At 43.3% G+C, this 23296-nt stretch overlaps 1 protein-coding gene across 3 annotated transcripts in view; it reads left to right on the forward strand.

The window, feature by feature from the left end:
* Nucleotides 1-8781: 8781 nt before the first annotated feature.
* The window catches only part of LOC110488646 (janus kinase and microtubule-interacting protein 1), a 37818-nt gene continuing 23303 nt past the window's right edge, over nt 8782-23296 (forward strand). For 2 of the 3 annotated variants that reach the window (XM_090198226.1, XM_090198227.1), the window contains exon 1: nt 8827-9227. The gene's annotated coding sequence lies outside the window, so the exon portion shown is untranslated. Of the gene's footprint in view, nt 9344-23296 lie in introns of all 3 variants that reach the window. The other variant, XM_090198225.1, reaches the window with a different exon arrangement.

The following is a 23296-nucleotide window of genomic DNA, read 5'->3' on the forward strand; positions in this document are numbered from 1 at the left end:
TGTCAGACTAGCCTGATCTCTACAAGACTGTGCGACAAGTAGAGGATCCCGCACATGCACAGAAGTCGTGAAGAGGGCTCGACAAAACCTATTCCCCCTCAGGAGACTAAAAAGATTTGGCATGGGTCCTCAGATCCTCAAAAGGTTCTACAGCTGCACCATCGAGAGCATCCTGACTGGTTGCATCACTGCCTGGTATGGCAACTGTTCGGCCTCTGACCGCAAGGCACTACAGAGGGTAGTGCGTACGGCCCATTACATCACTGGGGCCGCACTCCTGAAAATCGAATCAAATGGCTACCCAGACTATTTGCATCGAGGAGAGGCGGAGCCAAGATCAGCTGAGGGCGGAGCTAAACAACCTGCAGCTGGGGTTATGCTCAGGTCAAGGATCTCAAGGACCCATGACTCCTCACCACTCAAACAACAGTGAATTAAAGTGTTACTGTCTCCCATTGTAGAATCCTTATGCTCAGCAGGCAGTGTTCATATTCATTTTTTTTTAGGTTGGCCTCTCTTTTTTTTCTCTCACTTGCCATCTGTAGGAGCGTAAGGAGTGTTTTGAGTTTGAGCTCCAGGTTCTCAGGGCCTCCAGGGAGAGCCTGGACTCTCAGCTCCCCACCCTCACCATGGAACTATTACTTTTTCACACAGTTAAGAACAAATTCTTATTTTCAATGATGGCCTAGGAACAGTGCCTTGTTCAGGGGCAGAACTACAGATTTGTACCTTGTCAGCTCAGGGATTTGATCTTGCAACCTTTCGGTTACTAGTCCAACGCTCTAACCACTAGGCTACACTGCCGCACCAAATGTGGACGAATGAATGTGGGCAAATGAGAGAGATGGAAAAAGAGAGTCAGAAAGAAGGGAAGATAGGGGGATTCATTTCTTAACAGTTCTATTGAGGTAGTTATAAATTAAACCTTATTACTAGATTAGTGCAATCTAGTTGGAGGGGATGAGGGTATTTCCTGCTGTGGCACTTTCCATTCAAACTGTTAAACACACCCACATACACATTTTTCCATGTATTGGGTAATAATCTCAAACCCGAGGTTTAGAATAATTTGCTTCTTATGAGGCCAATCCCTTTCATTGTGCTAATCTCCATCAGGGTGTTATTTGCGGGACAGCAGTGCTGGAGTTGGCATCAAGTTAATGGCTCATGGTAGAGATCACAGTCGTGTTTAAGGCCAGACAAAAGAGCTCATAGAAGGGTAAGAGAGTCTCATCCTTTCCTTATCCCTGTCGGGTGGTGACTGATTTAAGATGATAGGACAGGATCAAGCCTCATGTTAGGCAATCACCGTATTGATGTCATCTATTATAGAGTTCATTAAGTTCAGTGGTCAGGGAGGACTGGAGGCGAAGAAAAAGATCAGACTATGATAACAGAAATATTACCTTTTTGTTTATATATACAGTACCAGTCAAAAGTTTGGGGACACTTACTCATACAAGGGTTTTTCTTTATTTGTACTATTTTCTACATTGTAGAATAATAGTGAATAGATCAAAACTATGAAATAACACATATGAAATAATGTAGTAACCAAAAAGGTGTTAAACAAATCCAAATATATTTTACATTTGAAAGTCTTCAAAGTAGCCTTGATGATAGTTTTGCACACTCTTGGCATTCTCTCAACCAGCTTCATGAGGAATACTTTTCCAATATTCTTGAAGGCGTTCCCACATATGCTGAGTACTTGTTGGCTGCTTTTCCTTCACACATACCATCTCAATTGGGTTGAGGTCAGGTGATTGTGGAGGCCAGGTCATCAGATACAGCACCACCACTCTGCTTATTGATCAAACTACCCAGCCTGAAGGTGTGTTTTACCTTTATTTAACTAGGCAAGTCAGTTCAGAACAAATTCTTACTTTACAATGATTACCTACCCCTGCCAAACCCTCCGCTAACCCGGACAACACAGGGCCAATTGTGCACCGCTCTATGGGACTATGATGCAGCCCGGAATAAAACCAGGGTCTGTAGGGTCTAGCACTGAGATGCAGTGCCTTAGACCACTGCGCCACTCGGGAGGTCATTGTCCTGTTCGGGGAAAAAATGATAGTCCCACTAAGCGCAAACCAGATGGGATGGCATATCCCTGAAGAATGCTGTGGTAGCCATGCTGGTGCCTTGAATTCCAAATAAATAACTGACAGTATCACCAGCAAAGCACCATCACACCTCTTCCTCCATGCTTCACGGTGGGAACCACACATGCGGAGTTCATCCGTTCACCTACTCTGCTTCTCACAGAAACACAGCGGTTGGAACCACAAATCTCACATTTAGACATATTTCCAACAGTCTAATGTCTATTTCCAATGTTTCTTGGCCCAAGCAAGTCTCTTCTTCTTATTGGTGTCCTTTAGTAGTGGGTTCTTTGCAGCAATTTGACCATGAAGGCCTGATTCACGCAGTCTCCTCTGAACAGTTGATGTTGAGATGTGTCTGTTACTTGAACTCTGAAGCATTTATTTGGGCTGCAATTTCTGAGGTGCAGTTAACCCTAATGAACTTATCCTCAGCAGCAGAGATAACTCTGGGTCTTCCTTTCCTGTGGCAGTCCTCATGCGACCCAGTTTCATCATAGCGCTTGATGGTTTTGCGACTGCACTTGAGGAAACTTCATGTCTTAAAGTAATGATGGACTGTCATTTCTCTTTGCTTATTTGAGCTGTTCTTCCCATAATATGGACTTGATCTTTTACCAAATAGGGCTATCTTCTGTATACCACATCTACCTTGTCACAATACAACTGATTGGCTCAAACACATTAAGAAGGAAAGAAATTCCACAAATGAACTATGAACAAGGCAGAACTGTTAATTGAAATGCATTCCAGGTGACTACCTCGTGAAGCTGGCTGAGAGAATGCCAAGAGTGTGCAAACCTTTCATCAGGGCAAAGGGTGGATACTTTGAAGAATCTCAAATATAAAATACATTTTGATTTGTTTAACATGTTTTTGGTTACTACATGAATCCATATGTGCTATGTCATAGTTTTGATGTCTTCAATATTATTCTGACTGGTACTGTAAATATATAAAGTGAGTTACAGTATTTACTGTACTGATCTACCAGTACTGACCTCCTCTAGGTAACGCGCCTCTACAGAAACAAGCTCCATCCATTGTTGCCTTGACAAAGTGATGATAAGGAGAGACGCACAGGAAGAAGGGAACCGCAGGTAACCATAGCAACCAACCAGGGTTTGTGTTAGAGCGGACAGTGACGGGGTAGTTAAATATATGTATCCATTACCAACATTCTAGGGAATGCGCCCCTAGTGTCCACTACCCACTCTTTGAAGTTCCCTTTGTAAGGAAGGGAGCTGTTTTTCAGAATGGAACAAAGCCTGGGTACCACAGCAGCAGTGGTAACTTGTGACTGAGATGCTGCCTTGATAATGATGGATAGGATTTACATAGTGCTATTCCAAGTGCTCAGAGAGCTGTATATTGTAACCGGACACCCAGCTGAGGCTGTGCGCCAACGTGAGATGTTGCTTGCTGTTAGATCGCCGATGCGGCGAGCAGCCTCACTTCTCCATATTGATCTGCTTCTATTTTTAGGATCTGGGAGATGTGAGGATGATGATGAAGATGAGAATAAAGGATGAAGCCAGGGAAACAGAAGGGCCACACTAAACAAGGACCCCAAGGGGCTGTCGGTTGGCAGCTTTTCATGTCTGTTTTTTGTTCTGTTTGTAGATTTGAGTGTTTCTTTGTTTCTGGGGCGATTTTGTTTGTTTTGTGCGATGAGTCAGTTCTTTCAGCCAGGGGTCTTTTGTAAACTGTTGCTACGCACAAGCTATGTTTGTTGCTAGTGAGTGTGTGCTTTAGAGTGTAGCTTCGCTAGCAGCTTTTCTGAAAAAAAAACATTATTTCCATGACAGACTGACCAGGTGAATCCGGGTGAAAGCTATGATCCCTTATTGATGTCACTTGTTAAATCCACTTCAATCGGTGTAGATGAAGTGGAGGATATAGGTTAAAGAAGGATTTTCAAGCCTTGGCACAAATTGAGACATGGATTGTGTATGTGTGCCATTGAGAGGGTAAATGGACAAGACAAAATATTGAAGTGCCTTTGAACGGGACATGGTAGTAGGTGCCGGTGGTGTAAAGTACTTAAGTAAAAATACTTGAAAGTACTACTTATGTAGTTTTTTTTAGGTATCTACTTTACTATTTACATGTTTGACTACTTTTACTTCACTACATTCCTAAAGGAAATGATGTACGTTTTACTCCATACATTTTCCCTTTTGAATGCTTAGCAGGACAGGAAAATTCTAATTCACACACTTATCAAGAGAACAACCCCAGTTATCCCTACTGCCTCTGATCTGGCAGACTCACTTTGTTTCTAAATTATATCTTAGTGTTTGAGCGTGCCCCTGGCTATCCATACAATTTAAAAACAAGAAAATTAAGCGGTGTGGTTTACTTAATATAAGACATTTTAAATTATTTATAGTTTTGATACTTAAGTATATTTAGCAATTACACTTACTTTTGATACTTAAGTATATTTAAAAGCAAATACTTTTACTCAAGTAGTATTTTACTGGGTGACTCACTTTTACTTTAGTCATTTTCTATTAAGGTATCTTTACTTTTACTCAAGTATGACAATTGGGTACTTTTTACATCACTGGTAGGTGCCAGGAACTGAAACTCTGCTGGGTTTTTCACACTCAACAGTTTCCCATGTGTATCAAGAATGGTCCACCACCCAAAGGACATCCAGCCAACTTGACACAACTTTGGGAGGCATTGGAGTCAGTGGTAATTTTAGCATATAAATCTTGGTGGGGCAAACTCCCAAAATGTTTTTTAGATGCATGCCAGCAAATCCACAACACAACACTAAACAGTGCATTAATTGCACTATAACAGTGACAAACGGTTCCCACAAACTGTTAGGGCTTACATAAAGCTGTCCCAACAGCAGGGCTTTCTTTTCAGCACCATGGAGGGAATCCTTACAACTGCTACACCTGGCTGTCAGCAGTCTGGCAGTGAAACAGTTAATTCAGCCTCATTTACTGCCTTTTCAAAAAACATAGCTGATATGGCTGACTTGCTTAAAAAATTGTAGTTTCTATTGACAATTGAGATCTACTGTACAAACTATGAGGGCATAAGGGAATGATGAGCGGATGAGGAAATCCGTAATTTCAATTAAGACATTTATGAGCGAGCTTGGACGGGCGTAGTCAAAATAACTATTTGTTCAGCACTTTTGAAATGTACATAATTCAGAACCTGGCCCGGCCTTACAGTATTCTCCTTGTACACCAAGTCAGAACCGTAGAATAAATAAAGGGGGCATATAAACAGACAATGAAAGCTCTTACAATATTTGATGATTACATTTCTCTAAAACAGGCTACAGCCTACATGTGCACCACCAAGTCAGAACAGTATACTAAGTTATGAGGGTGAAAAGGACCAAATTATTAGGGTGAGGCACATGGGCTACTAACAGCTTAGTACACAACATATACTTAGTATAACTTTGTTAGCTACAGTATACATTTCTCCCTGGTATATTACATAATTTATGCAGCAGCATACAATACATTTTTTGGACTCACCTTGTGCTGTGCTCACTTGAACGAGAAGGTGGCACGGCGGTCCTTGTGGGCAGATTTTGTCATCAAACTTTGTCGTCAAAGTCAGACATTCTCTGGATTTATGCTGCTTTCAAGACAACTGTTAACTCGGGGAAAAAAACAAGGTTGAATCATGACGTCAGGGATCTTCAGGTCGGAGCTCTAGAAAGAGGCCAGAGTTCCTGATTTGGAATTCCAAGTTGGATGACCGCTCACAGCGTATTTTCCCAGTCGGAGCTAGTTTTTTTCCAGAGTACCCAGTTGTCTTCAACTCACTGAAGTCTGAGATTTCCCATTTCCGAGTTTTCAGTTGTTTTGAACGCGTCAGAAGTCATGCTGGATTGACAGCATGGCCAATGTATTCAACCTTTTCTGGACCATGGTGTGTGCGAGTGACTGTTTATTGTTTTAAGCTTGGAAAAGAGACCCTTAAACCCAGACTTGGACCACACACACTCTCCACTGAATAGCAGGCTAGTGATTGCTTTACAAAGCTTGCAGTTAGCCACTGATTCCTTCCAAACCACTCATTGTTGAATTTGCGATTTCCAACTTGTTGTATAATGTTTATGTCCAATGGCCGATGAGCACCGATAAGTTTAATCTATAATTTCTCTTCATATGATTAGGATTGTAATGATTTGCCAGTATATTATCGACTCGATTCATGATGATAACTGCTTGTCTAGCTTGCTAGCTAAGATGAAAGTATGATGCTGACATGATTAGTCCAATCAAAGCTACAGTAGATATAACGTGATTTGACGTAATTTTATCTCTGGCCAATGACCTTGAGCCTTCTCTTGGATGGGCACTTCTAACGTAAATCTATGGCAGCACCCAAGGGGCCTGAATTTTCGAGCTCTCCCCATAGATTTTGCAGCGACGTAGTGTCCCCATGAGTGACAGAACACTGAGCCAATCACGGCGCAATTAGAGAACATTACCAACCCCTACGCTCAGTATTTTCCGCTGGCTGCCCCACCACCACAGAAAGCACTGAGCTAGGCTGAAACATCTGCATTTTTGGAGCTGCCTTATTCATGAAAGCAACTCTATATTCGGACGGTGTTCTCAATGTTTTGTACACACAGTGTATAGTCTACATAACACAATGTACAGGCTGTGTTAAATGTTTGCCTAGTATGCTAATAAACGCACTGCAGCGATTGTTTACTTTCCTACAGCTGAAGCAAATATACCCTTTCCATCCTGAGCCCACATTTAGTTCCTTCCTTGCACTGGCCACACAGCAGCTTTTCATTTTTATATTCTGAGTCTGTGTTATGATGCTGGCTGAGGAAGGTATAAAAGTGTATTTGTAAAGTAAAGAACAGTACTGGAATGTGTAATGGAACAGTTCTGTTACCATGGTTCTGTTCTCATACACCGTTCCTCACAGACAGATATGTTTACATTCCGTCCGGTCTTTCAATGGACAGGAACAAATAAATAAATGGCACCCCAACCACTTTCTATACCAATATGTAGTCTGTGCAGTGTGTTTGAGTTATGTTCTGTGTGTGTTTTGGCTGCTGCTTTGGGTAAGGATGTGGAACATCAGACTCATGTAGTCTGTGTAATAGAGGGTGAGTCATGCCTACGAAGGCTCATTTACTACACATGAAGCATTACATCACTACTGGCAGGCTGTGACAGTGTGGGACTAGGATCAACATTGGGAAAAGGCGACATTTCGGAGCCTGTACTGTACTGCCTGAGAACATGGACATGGGGGAAAGAGGGGGATCCAAGGGATGTTTGATGTGTGTGTAGGAAAGGGAGGGAGAGAGAGAGAGAGAGAGAGAGAGAGTGGTGGCAAGGGAGGATCACTATCAGTAGCTTCATTTGATGATCTAAATCTCCATACAACTCAATCTCTCGCAGGTCCCATCTGAGCCCTTCAGACTGTCACTAAAGAAGCTGTTTCATAATTAGTTTAAATTGTTAATCCTCATGAATATATTTAAGCTCATACTGTCACACACATGAATTCTTAAGCTGGTTATGTAAAGTTTATGTTTCTACACTCCACTCCTTTCAGTACAGCCATAGGAAAATAGAATAGCTATAGCATCCATCACCACTATTTCTACACTGACTACGGCCTCAAATGCCCATCCCATCCCACAGCACACAAATAAAGTTTGAAAAAATTGGGAGACCGATTCATAAAATGATGAAAAGCAACACTCGCTATTAGTCAGTCTCTCTCTGCCTGCCCTGCATTCAAACCATCCCTCCAAAGCCCCTTCCCTTCCTTATCAGTCTGTTATGCAGCTTTCACCCAGACAGCCCAATTATGATATTTTTCACTAAATGGTCTTATATACCAATCAGATCAGCTCTGAAAAAGATCTGATGTGAAAAGATCTGATGTAACTATTCAAAAGAACAATTAGTGGGAAAAAAAAGATCAGAATTGGTCTGTCTGTGTAAACGCAGCCTCATTGTGCTGTTCTCAGCATCAGGCCTAGCCTACCAACCACACTCACCCTCCCAACATCCTATGGCCCTGCAGCGATGGACTACATATGCTGCCACTAACGTGTGCAGTGGAGTCTGTTAGTGTGTGTCTGTGCTTGTGTATGTCTGTGTGTTGAATGCCACTCAGACAGACCACAGCAGTAGGCAGAGAGAGAGAGAGAGACAGGCAGCTCGGCGTGAGTAATGCATCCATCCATCCAGGCCCAGGGAATCTGGGTCACAGTCACACTACTGTGGGACTTAAGGCAGACACTCTTATTTACTCTCACTAGATACTTACACTGCTGGGTGATGTTCACTAATGCAAACACTCCTATACAAATATACCGATAGTCAGCCCGGTTACTCTGTGGGATGGGTAGTCTATAGCTGCATTGACTGCCCACTCCTGATTGACATTGGAATGAGCATTCACCAGATGGAGGAGCAAAGAATGGACTAGGGAAGGAAGTGGAACAGTGCCTAAGCAAAAACGTTTTTTTCCTCTCACATTTCTCACATTCAGTCCACTTCAAAGGGTCAGAGGTTAATTGGGTATCATCATTATTCAATAGCCTATTATTAGGATAGAGGACTGGTTGTGTGCATTATTAGGCTCATCTTAAAGACAAGGGGGATAGCATCATATATGTGTAATTGCATAGCTTATTGCCAGACCACCAGGCGTCCTGCTATGACGGTGCACGCTTCTCCCGCACGCTCTTCCCGTGCGGTGTCATTCCTGAACACGCAGTCAGGTGTCGCGTGTCTTTTGCGTTACCGGCGACGTCCATGATTTTCCCACGTCCACGTAGCGTTGGTTTTTTATCTCCCATTTTATCACCGGGAGAGCTGAGCTGCTGGATGAAATGTTTTGAGAGAAAACTGACGTCGTGTAGGCGTGGTGGGTGCCAGCGTGCAGAGAGAAGCCCACCGCAGAACCGTTAATCCAGTCCGGACACCACGTTTTAGTGGAATTTAGCCTACATTTGGCCAAACTTTACCATCTGCTGCTATTTATAAAGGGATTCATTCATAGCAGACTATTTGAGAGGATAAGTTTGTAACTCGCCTGCTCGATGGAAAAAAGAGAACGCCCAGCACAGCATCTCAAATCGAGGTGAGAGTGCGCTTTATAAACCGACGCCGAGGCACCGCTGCCATAGTGAATGAGAACCAGCAACGTTTAACCAGACCGACAAGAATACCTCTCACTTGATGACTGACACCATTTAAGTAAGTTTATGTTGGCCAGCCCGATAGCTCTGTAGGCAAATTTGTGAATGTGTGTGACGTGCGCAAACTGACAGGCAGGCTGTGGCTTCTGCAACGGGCGACATCCTCTGATATCCGGGTAGCGCTGCCAGTCATCACCTAACTCTATACTTCCGTCTTTAAATTGTATCTTCTTTACACGGAGTCCGTGTAACATTGTAATATTGTGTCTAGCCGGCTGATGTTACAACATGGCCATGACAGATTGCTGATCTTCAGCTTTTTAGAGCCATCTTGGCCATGCATATGGATGTTGTGGTCTGCGGCAGGGCTGGCCCTAGACGAAATTTGGTGGTGGTTAAATAGCTGATGTGCTAGGGACATGTCCATCTCCAATATTACATGTCCATCTGACATGGCCATCTACTCTAGCCTACGGTACTGTAATATTGCCTGAATACTGTAAAGTTGCTTGAAACAACTGGACGCATGTACATCATTTCTCCAAGTGGACACAACATATGTGTCCCGCTTACATCACTAATGATGGTGATCTGCAGGTGCTTTGGGCACCTAAACCCAGATTTGTCATCAAATGTGACTCTTTGCTAATTGGGTCTTTAGAGCAACAGCTGCCTGGCCCATTTGCTCTCTTCACTGCCTCTCCTCCAACCCTCAAACTCCTGACCCCCAACCTCTGCCCTTTTATCCCTACCCTTCTAATACATGTGGTATGGAGTCTAATGTGTGTCCCACTCTGCCTTGCCTTGCTCACTTTATCTCTCCTTGCTTTCAATGCTGGATCTGTATCCCTCTCCCTTTCTCACCCCTCACCTCTTACCCATCTCACCCCATACCCGAGCCTTGAGTAGGGTAAGAGTGTTGGAGAAAACAAGAGGGAGGCAGGTTTAATGAGGTTACTGGATGCATTGTCATGTGTGTGAGGGGATGAGAGGCTGCTACTGCTATCGCTTCTGCTGCTACACACACACACACACACACACACACACACACACACACACTCGGGCCAGGGCGATACCGGTATCGCAATTCTCGTTAGTAGCTCAGCAAGGAAACTAAACATGAAGTGGGTTTAACTTTAGGAAAACAGCCTGAATGTTGGAAACAAACAATCCCTATGTTGTCATCCATAGTCACATTTGATTTGTTTTTCCAAGCTAAAGCACACAACCTTTTACATACAACACGTTTTTAAAGAACCAAAGAGTTTGGTCTGCTTCGTGTTTTCACTTTGGGAAAAAGCATTGGCACAGTGTTATCATCCTGGCCCTGAACACACACACACACACACACACACACACACTGCTGTTTAAATCCCACACATTGCTCTATTAAAATTCAGCATAGTACCATCATCACAGACAGTAGGTAGCAAGCAGTCCTTTTAATAGACTGCAATAGTATACTGTTGAGCCTTCTGTTCCCTCTCTTTACACAACACTGCAGCTCCCATCATGACTTGGACTGTTGTGAATATAGAGTTGTTTGTACTCACTAAAAACAAATGGTTCATTATAGCATATACCTCACGTTGGGTTATTTTAACCCAATGCATTGAGTAGATACTTCAAAACCCAGCGCATTGGGTTATCTAATCAACCCACAGTTGGGTTAACTATAACCCAATGTCACTGTGATTATTATGTTAAATCGTTGTATTTAATAACTTTATTTTAAACACATTCACATTGATACCCCAAGGCAGTCAACCCTTAACAACAACTGATCCCTGTGCGCCAACGATGTGGACGCCGATTTAAGGCAGCACCCCCCGCACCTCTGATTCAGAGGCAGTTGGGTTAAATGCGGAAGACACATTTCGGTTGAATGCATTGTTGTGCAACTGACTAGGGTTCCCCTTTCCCTTCCCTTTCCACTCACCACCCTCCCTATCAGTGGTGTAAAGTAACTAAGTAAAAAATACTTTGAAATCAAACTACTTCAGTAGTTTTTTTTTCTTCTGTACTTTACTATATATATTTTTGACAACTTTTACTCCAGAACATTCCTGAAGAAAATATGTACTTTTTACTCAAAAATGTTTTCCCTGACACTCAAAATTACTCATTACGTTTCAAATGCTCAGGCAGGACGGCAATATTGGTACAGTTCATGCACCTATTAATATAACGTGTTGTCATCCCTACTGCCTCTGCTCTGGTGGACTCACTAAACACAAATAATGTGTTGGTAAATTGTGTTGGAGTGTGACCCTGACTGTTTGTATATAGAAAAACAAGGGAATTGTGCCATCTGGTTTGATGTGTAGCGTTTACTTTGACTTTTTACTTTTGCTCAAGTATGACAATTGAGTACTTTTTCCACCATTATAAACTAGTGCATTTAAAAACACATACTTTTAGACTTTTACTCAAGTAGTAATTTACTGGGTGACTTTTACTTGAGTAATTTTCTGTTAAGGTATCTTTACTTTTACTCAAGTATGACAATTGAGTACCTTTTCCAACACTGCTCCCTATCCCTAATACATACGATGAAAAATAAGTGTTCAAACAAGACCAATACACAGAGTTTCAAATGTCCAGCAAGTGTCCACTATATGCAATTACATTGAACCTTACACAGGTCTGTGAGCAGTGTAGCGTTCCCCCTGAGCTGGCGGACAAATGGTTCTTGGCTCTGCCTTCCGGAGGTAGGCTATTGCTTGTTGACTCCAACCTTAAAAGTAACAACAAAGAAAGTTTAGCAGGTCTGTTAGAAATGCCTTTGTCACACCATCTGGATAAGGGAAGCATTTCTATGCTCTACTCACAGTACAGGTGGACTGCATTGTAGAAATGATCATATTACAGTATGTGTACAGGTTGTGTTAAGGGTGTATCATTTCCCCATCCATTTTGTATGACCATGGAGGCATCATGCCAGGAACCACCTTCAGGTCCACTTTGTTAAATGGGTCTATAGGGGAAAACGACATCAAACACATCTCAAATGAGTAAATATGCCTAGTTTTGGGTTGGCACATGCGCTCCAGCCAACATGCTGCAGATAGTGTTGAGTAGGTTCGTTTACATGATGAGATTATTATGGATTAGAGCGAGAATATTTTGGTCAAGCATCGATCATCATGTCATCAGAATAAGACCCTTGACATCTATTGGGAACGAGCATCAAGTGCATACCCTGCACTTTCACCACCCTGTGAAGTTGATCATAACTTATTTCATCTGTAGCATAATAAACTGCATGGTTTCCTGAGTCGTAGTGGGAGGAGCACATACCATGTCATCGCGTGACTCCAAGTTTACTTCAATTTGATGGTTATTATATCAATATTTGCGACATAAAGGTGTTTTTACTGCCATTTCTTCCATAATTAATTTTAGTGACACGTCAAACAAACACATTTTGTCAGAATTTATAAAATTGTACCGAAACATCCTGTTTCCGTCACAGTTGTTGTGATATTTGTTTCTACGGCATAACTTTTCTTGTATAAAAACTGTGGATGGAAACGTGGTTAATGTCCAAGAGTGAAGAGATGTGTCAAAAACATTATTATTTTTATAGTTCTAGTATATTTGTCACATTGTCTTACCATTAGAAGGGTTTCAGCATCCTCTGCCAGGTCACTTTTCCTCTTCTCCCCTTATGGAAGACATTGACACATGTCCAATGACCCTCCGTCACACAAGTCAGTCAGTCAGACCAAGCCAGGTCCAATCCTGGGCCTGGAGGCTGGCCAGACCTGTTCTGTAAGTCCACAATCTGCTCTCTCTCCTTCCCTCTCTGCTGCAGCTTTTATCACAGCACAGTGTGTGTGTGTGTGTGTGTGTGTGTGTGTGTCTCCCATCCTTTCAGTGATGGCAAAAGTATCCAATTGTCATACTTGAGTAAAAGTAAGATCTTTTCAAATAGAAAATGACTCAAGTAAAAGTGAAAGTCACCCAGTAAAATACTACTTGAGTAAAAGTCTCAAAAGTATTTGGTTTTGAATATACTTAAGTTTAAAAAGTACATGTAATTGCTCAAATATACTTAAGTATCAAAAGTGAAAGTATAAATAATTTAAAATTCCTTATATTAAACAAACCAGAAGGCACCATTTTTCTTGTTTAATTTTTTTTTACAGATAGCCAGGGGCACACTCCAACACTCAGACATCATTTACAAACGAAACATGTGTTTAGTGAGTGCCAGATCAGAGGCTTTTCCTGTCCTGCTAAGCATTCAAAATGTTCCGAGTACTTTTGTGATGGAGTAAAAAGTACATAATTGTCTTTAGGAATGTAGTGAAGTAAAAGTACTCAAATATAAATAGTAAAGTACAGATACCCCAAAAAACGACTTAAGTCGTACTGTTGAGTATTTTTTACTTAATTACTTTACACCACTGAACCTTTTTATAGGTACATTTTAAACCCAGTCAGTGCGTAGTTAGTGGGTGTTCTGTCTCACTTCAGTCACTTTGGCTATATTGATATTTAACCCGGCCATGTATGTTCATGCGTGTGTGTGGGCTCTGTTGTGCAGACTGGCCTAGAGGTGGTCCATCTGTGTTTGGCTAATGAGCTCTGGACCAGTCTAAAGGCATCTGCCTTTATTGCCACGCTACTTTTGCACTGTTAAGCTGGTACTGCTGCCATATCTGTTCTCTGGCAACGACACCTTTACTACAAAGCAGTGCAGTACACTGTCAATCATGATGGTACATCGTATGGTACCACAACTAAAGCGCCCGCAGTACAATGTAGTGTGTAAAACACAGTAAAGTCCTCAGGGACAGGAAACTCCGGAAGGAAAATGTGTTTGTAATAATTTGACATTTTTTGGCTTAGGTTCAGGTTGGTAATTTGGCTGTTCGGAAGGGATTTTTTTGATAACATATCACCTTAGGCTGCTAATGTATCGTACTGTATGGTGGTGAGTGTTGGTGAGAGATTGTTTGGATAGCGATTCTGCTGTTTGGTAGTATTGGATATTTGGTTCTGTCTGTTCCTAGTGTTTGCGATATTGCTACTGAGTGAATCTTCAGGGGAGTTTTAAAGTGGAAGTCTGCCTCTCTTAGTTGGTTGGTTATGAATCTCCTCAGAAGTATTTCCTCACCATGTCCCATTCTCCTGCTCTGTTGTGTTAATAAACTCTTTGTTGTTTTTGTTAAGCAGATTGTCTCAGTGCCACATTTGACTAGCTAGGCCTCTGAGGAGCGGGTTCGTCCTTCACTCTGTTTCCCTTTCATACGACTTGACTGTTCAAACATGGAACTATTTCCCAATAGAGAGTGTATACATTTAATTGGGTGTCTGAATTGGTTGTGCAGACTAGCGTGATAGTCATGTTAAATATACATTACCAGTCAAATGTTTGGACACACCTACTCATTCAAGGGATTCTTCTTTTATTTTTACTATTTTCTACATTGTAGAATAATAGTGAAGACATCAAAACTATGGAATCACTTAGTAACCAAAAAAAACAGAATATATTTGAGATTCTTCAAAGTAGTCACCCTTTTCCTTGATGACAGCTTTGCATACTCTTGGCATTCTCTCAACCAGCTTCATGAGGTAGTCACCTGGAATGCATTTCAATTAACAGGTGTGCCTTGTTAAAAGTACATTTGTGGAATTTCTTTTTTGAGCCAGTCAGTTGTGTTGTGACAAGGTAGGGGTGGTATACAGAAGATGACCATATTTGGTAAAAGACCAGGTACATATTATGGCAAGAACAGCTCAAATAAGCAAAGAGAAATGACAGTCCATTACTTTATCTGCAGTCGCAAAAACTATCGAGCGCTATGATGAATCTGGCTCTTATGAGGACCGCCACAGGAAAGGAAGACCCAGAGTTACCTCTGCTGCAGAGGATAACTTTATTAGAGTTAACTGCACCTCAAATTGCAGCCCAAATGAATGCTTCACAGAGTTGAAGTAACAGACACATCTCAGCAGTTTGGGCCTTCTGGCTCGTTGCAAACTGTGTGAAGACAAACTTCGCCAAACGGGGGATGACTTAACAAAAGCGCATTTACGAAAAAACCTCAATCTTAACCATAAACATCAATGCCTTTCTTAAAATCAATACAGAGGTATATTTTTTTAAACCTGCATATTTAGTTAAAAGAGATCCAGGTTAGCAGGCTTTAGTAAACTAGGGAAATTGTGTCACTTCTCTTGCGTTAATTGCACGCAGAGTCAGGGTATATGCAACAGTTTGGGCCGCCTGGCTCGTTGCGAACTAATTTGGCAGAATTTTACGTAATTATGACATAACATTGAAGGTTGTGCAAAGTAACAGCAATATTTAGACTAATGGATGCCACCCGTTAGATAAAATACGTAACGGTTCCGTATTTCACTGAAAGAATAAACGTTTTGTTTTCAAAATGATCGTTTCCGGATTTGACCATATTAATGACCTAAGGCTCGTATTTCTGTGTGTTATAATTAAGTCTATGATTTGATAGAGCAGTCTGACTGAACGGTGGTAGGCAGCAGCAGGCCTGTAAGCATTCATTCAAACAGCACTTTCGTGTGTTTTCCAGCAGCTCTTCCCTGTGCTTCATGCATTGAGCTGTTTATGACTTCAAGCCTATCAACTCCCGAGATTAGGCTGGTGTAACCGATGTGAAATGGCTAGCTAGTTAGCGGGGTGCGTGCTAATAGCGTTTCAATCAGTGACGTAACTCACTCTGAGACCTTGAAGTAGTTGTTTCCCTTGCCCTGCAAGGGCCGAGGCTTTTGTGGAGCGATGGTAGCGATGCTTCGAGGGTGGCTGTTGTCGATGTTTTCCTGGTTTGAGCCCAGGTAGGGGTGAGGAGAGGGACGGAAGCTATACTGTTACACTGGCAATACTAAAGTGCCGATAAGAACATCCAATAGTCAAAGGTTAATGAAATACAAATGGTATAGATAGAAATAGTCCTATAATAACTACAACCTAAAACTTCTTACCTGGGAATATTGAAGACCCATATTAAAAGAAACCACCAGCTTTCATATGTTCTCATGTTCTGAGCAAGGAACTTAAACGTCTTACATGGCACATATTGCACTTTTACTTTCTTCTCCAACACTTTGTTTTTGCATTATTTCAACCAAATTGACCATGTTTCATTATTTATTTGAGACTAAATTGATTTTATTTATGTATTATATTGAGTTAAAATAAGTGTTTCATTCAGTATTGTTGTAATTGTCATTATTACAAATTAAAATAAAATTGGCCGATTTTTAATCGGTATCGGCTTTTTTGGTCCCCCAATAATCTGTATCGGCGTTGAAAAATCATAATCGCTCGACCTCTAATCTGGTTTCCGCTTAGTCCCACTATCATTTAGTTTTATATGACCCGAAACACACCTCCAGGCTGTGTAAGGGCTATTTAACCAAGAAGGAGAGTAATGGAGTGCTGCATCAGATGACCTGGCCTCCACAATCACCTGACCTCAACCTAATTGAGAGGGTTTGGGATGAGTTGGACTGCAGAGTGAAGTAAAAGCAGCCAACAAGTGCTCAACATATGTTAGTTTCTTCCCTTGTAAAACAACATAGCTTCCCGTTAATACATTCCTGCTTTTCCCTGGACCAATAACTTCCCCAGACACACGGTGGTAGACGTGGACATCTGTTCCAGGGATGGCAGATGTGAAGTGGTTGTGTTTGATGCGCTACTGGGCTGGAAGACTAGGGGGGTCATGCCGTTCACATTCCAAAACACAGATTGCAAAATGCATGGAGTTCATATCGACAAATTCACTCTGCAATTGAGCGCTAATTCAAAACTACACCCACAAACACGTATTTGAGCTACAAGCTGAGCCATGCTTCTCATCCTGTTGGTATTGATTGCACAATTTAATTATTCTCCAAACATGGTATAACCCTTCGTTGATCGCTCGACACACAACATTTTGAGCATAGATTGTTGGCAGACTCTGGTTAGGAATGAATGGGTCGGTGTGTGTTTGTAAATAGATGTTAGTAAGAATACAGATGTGGTTTTCTTTGTGTGTGTGTGGCTGTGTGCAATGTCCTCTCCTTTCTCTCACTCACTCTGTGTCTCTCCCTCTCTCTGTGTGTGTGTGTGTGTGTGGGAGAATGAGAACAGCTTTCCTCTCCACTCTGCTGCGTGACATCATAGCAACGGAAAGGATGGAGGTGGGAAAGTAGGGCAGAGTGGGGGGAGGAGGCAGAGGGGGGGTTCAGTGTGATTGCCCCTCCACCTCTCTCTCTCCATCTCTTCCTGTCTTCCTGTTTTCACCCAGTGCCTGCCTGTTCATTCTGTCTGTCGGTGCGGTAGAGCGCTCCCCTGCCCCTCAGCAATGCATTTTTGACTCAGTCATCCTCGTCTGAGAGAGATGGTCTCTAGATAAAGAAATCATGTAGTCTGTGTGAGTGCAACACAGGTGTGTGTGTGTGTGACGAGATGTCTGAAATCCTCCGGGAGACACTTCCCTCTTTCACAGGGTCCTTTAATGTGGGAGGAGTGAAGTTTAAGAGCACGAGTTGCCTTGGTAACAATTGCTGCCATCTGTGTGAGTGGTGTGCGGGCGGGAAAGGATGGCGTAGCCTCCGGTCTTAATGCTTCATCTCCATTTTGAATGATTTATTTATTACTCAGCAGAACGGGAAGGTTACTGGGTTACGCTGGAACACTTCCTTAGCCTTATGAATCTAGAATGAGACCAAGTCCATTCTCAATGAGGGTACTGTTTATATATTCTGTCATGCTGTCTCTTAAACTAACTTCTCACATCTGCAGCACAACATGGCTACCAACCGCATTATAACTGCAAAGCGGAGGGCAGAAGGTATCTAAGGAGTGGGGATGGATCTGGGGAGGACCGACACCAATGTGGGAGGTTTGAGATGAGGAGAGGAAAGAGGCCAGCAGGGGTCTGAGGATTAGATGTGGACTCCCTCGGATGGCTGAAGAGGGCTTTATTTCTTTATTTTTATTGAACCTTTATTTAACTAGGCTTGGGGGGAGGAGAGACTGAATCATTTGTAGTAGTCCCAGACCATTCAATAGTAGTCCCAGACCATTCAATAGTAGTCCCAGACCATCCAATAGTAGTCCCAGGCCATCCAATAGTAGTCCCAGACCATCCAATAGTAGTCCCAGACCATCCAATAGTAGTCCCAGGCCATCCAATAGTAGTCCCAGACCATCCAATAGTAGTCCCAGGCCATCCAATAGTAGTCCCAGACCATCCAATAGTAGTCCCAGGCCATCCAATAGTAGTCCCAGACCATTTAATAGTAGTCCCAGGCCATCCAATAGTAGTCCCAGACCGTCCAATAGTAGTCCCAGGCCATCCAATAGTAGTCCCAGACCATTTAATAGTAGTCCCAGGCCATCCAATAGTAGTCCCAGACCGTCCAATAGTAGTCCCAGACCATCCAATAGTAGTCCCAGACCATTCAATAGTAGTTCCCAGACCATCCAATAGTAGTCCCAGACCATTTAATAGTAGTCCCAGACCATTCAATAGTAGTTCCCAGACCATCCAATAGTAGTCCCAGACCATTTAATAGTAGTCCCAGACCATCCAATAGTAGTCCCAGACCATCCAATAGTAGTCCCAGACCATCCAATAGTAGTCCCAGGCCATCCAATAGTAGTCCCAGGCCATCCAATAGTAGTCCCAGGCCATCCAATAGTAGTCCCAGGCCATCCAATAGTAGTCCCAGGCCATCCAATAGTAGTTCCAGGCCATCCATAGTAGTCCCAGGCCATCCAATAGTAGTCCCAGACCATTTAATAGTAGTCCCAGGCCATCCAATAGTAGTCCCAGACCATTCAATAGTAGTCCCAGGCCATCCAATAGTAGTCCCAGACCATTCAATAGTAGTCCCAGACCATTCAATAGTAGTCCCAGACCATCCAATAGTAGTCCCAGACCATTCAATAGTAGTCCCAGACCATCCAATAGTAGTTCCCAGACCATCCAATAGTAGTCCCAGACCATCCAATAGTAGTCCCAGACCATCCAATAGTAGTCCCAGACCATCCAATAGTAGTCCCAGACCATCCAATAGTAGTTCCCAGACCATCCAATAGTAGTTCCCAGACATCCAATAGTAGTCCCAGACCATCCAATAGTAGTCCCAGACCATCCAATAGTAGTCCCAGACCATCCAATAGTAGTCCCAGACCATCCAATAGTAGTCCCAGACCATCCAATAGTAGTCCCAGACCATCCAATAGTAGTCCCAGACCATCCAATAGTAGTCCCAGACCATCCAATAGTAGTCCCAGACCATCCAATAGTAGTCCCAGACCATCCAATAGTAGTCCCAGACCATCCAATAGTAGTCCCAGACCATCCAATAGTAGTCCCAGACCATCCAATAGTAGTCCCAGACCATCCAATAGTAGTCCCAGACCATCCAATAGTAGTCCCAGACCATTTAATAGTAGTCCCAGGCCATTTAACAGTAGTCCCAGACCATCCAATAGTAGTCCCAGACCATTTAATAGTAGTCCCAGACCATTTAATAGTTGTCCCAGACCATCCAATAGTAGTCCCAGACCATTCAATAGTAGTCCCAGACCATCCAATAGTAGTCCCAGACCATCCAATAGTAGTCCCAGACCATCCAATAGTAGTCCCAGACCATCCAATAGTAGTCCCAGACCATCCAATAGTAGTCCCAGACCATTTAATAGTAGTCCCAGACCATCCAATAGTAGTCCCAGACCATTCAATAGTAGTCCCAGACCATCCAATAGTAGTCCCAGACCATCCAATAGTAGTCCCAGACCATTCAATAGTAGTCCCAGACCATCCAATAGTAGTCCCAGACCATTCAATAGTAGTCCCAGACCATCCAATAGTAGTCCCAGACCATCCAATAGTAGTCCCAGACCATCCAATAGTAGTCCCAGACCATTTAATAGTAGTCCCAGACCATCCAATAGTAGTCCCAGACCATCCAATAGTAGTCCCAGACCATCCAATAGTAGTCCCAGACCATCCAATAGTAGTCCCAGACCATCCAATAGTAGTCCCAGACCATCCAATAGTAGTCCCAGACCATCCAATAGTAGTCCCAGACCATCCAATAGTAGTCCCAGACCATCCAATAGTAGTCCCAGACCATCCAATAGTAGTCCCAGGCCATTTAATAGTAGTCCCAGACCATCCAATAGTAGTCCCAGACCATCCAATAGTAGTCCCAGACCATCCAATAGTAGTCCCAGACCATCCAATAGTAGTCCCAGACCATCCAATAGTAGTCCCAGACCATCCAATAGTAGTCCCAGACCATCCAATAGTAGTCCCAGACCATCCAATAGTAGTCCCAGACCATCCAATAGTAGTCCCAGACCATCCAATAGTAGTCCCAGGCCATCCAATAGTAGTCCCAGACCATCCAATAGTAGTCCCAGACCATCCAATAGTAGTCCCAGGCCATTTAATAGTAGTCCCAGGCCATTTAATAGTAGTCCCAGACCATCCAATAGTAGTCCCAGACCATCCAATAGTAGTCCCAGACCATCCAATAGTAGTCCCAGACCATCCAATAGTAGTCCCAGACCATCCAATAGTAGTCCCAGACCATTTAATAGTAGTCCCAGACCATTTAATAGTAGTCCCAGACCATTTAATAATAGTCCCAGACCATTTAATAGTAGTCCCAGACCATTTACTAGTAGTCCCAGGCCATCCAATAGTAGTCCCAGACCATCCAATAGTAGTCCCAGGCCATTTAATAGTAGTCCTAGACCATTTAATAGTAGTCCCAGACCATTTAATAGTAGTCCGAGGCCATTCAATAGAGGGTTCTCTCGGCTGCAGTAGTAGATGGTTCTCGGCTGCAGTAGTAGATGGTTCTCTTGGCTGCAGTAGTAGATGGTTCTCTCGGCTGCAGTAGTAGATGGTTCTCTCGGCTGCAGTAGTAGATGGTTCTCTTGGCTGCAGTAGTAGATGGTTCTCTTGGCTGCAGTAGTTGATGGTTCTCTCGGCTGCAGTAGTAGATGGTTCTCTTGGCTGCAGTAGTAGATGGTTCTCTCGGCTGCAGTAGTAGATGGTTCTCTCGGCTGCAGTAGTAGATGGTTCTCTCGGCTGCAGTAGTAGATGGTTCTCTCGGCTGCAGTAGTAGATGGTTCTCTCGGCTGCAGTAGTAGATGGTTCTCTCGGCTGCAGTAGTAGATGGTTCTCTCGGCTGCGGTGGTAGTAGTGGTAGAGGGTTCTCTTGGCTGCGGTGGTAGTAGTGGTAGAGGGTTCTCTCGGCTGCGGTAGTAGTAGTAGTAGTGGTAGAGGGTTCTCTCGGCTGCGGTAGTAGTAGTAGTAGTAGTAGTAGTAGAGGGTTCTCTCGGCTGCAGTAGTAGTAGTAGTAGAGGGTTCTCTCGGCTAGAGGTTGACCGATTATGATTTTTCAACGCTGATGCCGATTTATTGGAGGACCAAAAAAGCCGATACCGATTAATCGGTCAATATAAAAAAATGTATTTGTAATAATGACTATTACAACAATACTGAATTAACACTTATTTTAACTTAATATAATACATCAATAAAATCAATTTAGCCTCAAATAGATAATGAAACATGTTCAATTTGGTTTAAATAATGCAAAAACAAAGTGTTGGAGAAGAACGTAAAAGTGCAATATGTGCTATGTAATAAAGCTAACGTTTCAGTTCCTTGCTCAGAACATGAGAACATATGAAAGCTGGTGGTTCCTTTTAATATGAGTCTTCAACATTCCCAGGTAAGAAGTTCTAGGTTGTAGTTATTATAGGACTATTTCCCTCTATACCATTTGCATTTCATTAACCTTTGACTATTGGATGTTCTTATCGGCACTTTAGTATTGCCAGTGTAACAGTATAGCTTCCGTCCCTCTCCTCGCTCCAAACCTGGGCTCGAACCAGCAGCACAACGACAACAGCCACCACATCGAAGCAGCGTTACCCATGCAGAGCAAGGGAAACATCCACCCCAAGGCTCAGAGCGAGTGATGTTTATTAGTGCGCGCTAACTAGCTAGCCACTTCACTTCGGTTACACCAGCTTCATCTCGGGAGTTGATAGGTTTGAAGTCATAAACAGCGCAATGCTTGACGCACAACGAAGAACTGCTGGCAAAACACACGAAAGTGCTGTTTGAATGAATGTTTACGTGCCTGCTTCTGCCTACCACCGCTCAGTCAGATACTTAGATACTTGTATGCTCAGTCAGATTATATGCAACGCAGGACACGCTAGTTAATATCTAGTAAAATTATCAACCATGTGTAGTTAACTAGTGATTATGATTGTTTTTTTATAAGATAAGTTTAATGCTAGCTAGCAACTTACCTTGGCTTACTGCATTTGCGTAACAGGCAGTCTCCTTGTAGAGGGCTCTCTCGGCTGCGGCAGTGGTAGTAGAGGGCTCTCTTGGCTGTGGTAGTGGTAGTAGAGGGCTCTCTCGGCTGCGGCAGTGGTAGTAGAGGGCTCTCGGCTGCGGCAGTAGAGGGTTCTCTCGGCTGCGGCAGTGGTAGTAGAGGCTTCTCTCGGCTGCGGCAGTGGTAGTAGAGGCTTCTCTCGGCTGCGGCAGTGGTAGTAGAGGCTTCTCTCGGCTGCTGCAGTGGTAGTAGAGGGTTCTCTCGGCTGCGGCAGTGGTAGTAGAGGCTTCTCTCGGCTGCTGCAGTGGTAGTAGAGGCTTCTCTCGGCTGCTGCAGTGGTAGTAGAGGGTTCTCTCGGCTGCGGCAGTGGTAGTAGAGGGTTCTCTCGGCTGCGGCAGTGGTAGTAGAGGGTTCTCTCGGCTGCTGCAGTGGTAGTAGAGGGTTCTCTCGGCTGCGGCAGTGGTAGTAGAGGGTTCTCTCGGCTGCTGCAGTGGTAGTAGAGGCTTCTCTCGGCTGCGGCAGTGGTAGTAGAGGGTTCTCTCGGCTGCTGCAGTGGTAGTAGAGGCTTCTCTCGGCTGCGGCAGTGGTAGTAGAGGCTTCTCTCGGCTGCTGCAGTGGTAGTAGAGGCTTCTCTCGGCTGCGGCAGTGGTAG

This window comes from Oncorhynchus mykiss, chromosome 14 (assembly GCF_057628025.1).
Source record: "Oncorhynchus mykiss isolate SJ-2025 chromosome 14, ASM5762802v1, whole genome shotgun sequence".
NCBI lineage: Eukaryota > Metazoa > Chordata > Actinopteri > Salmoniformes > Salmonidae > Oncorhynchus > Oncorhynchus mykiss.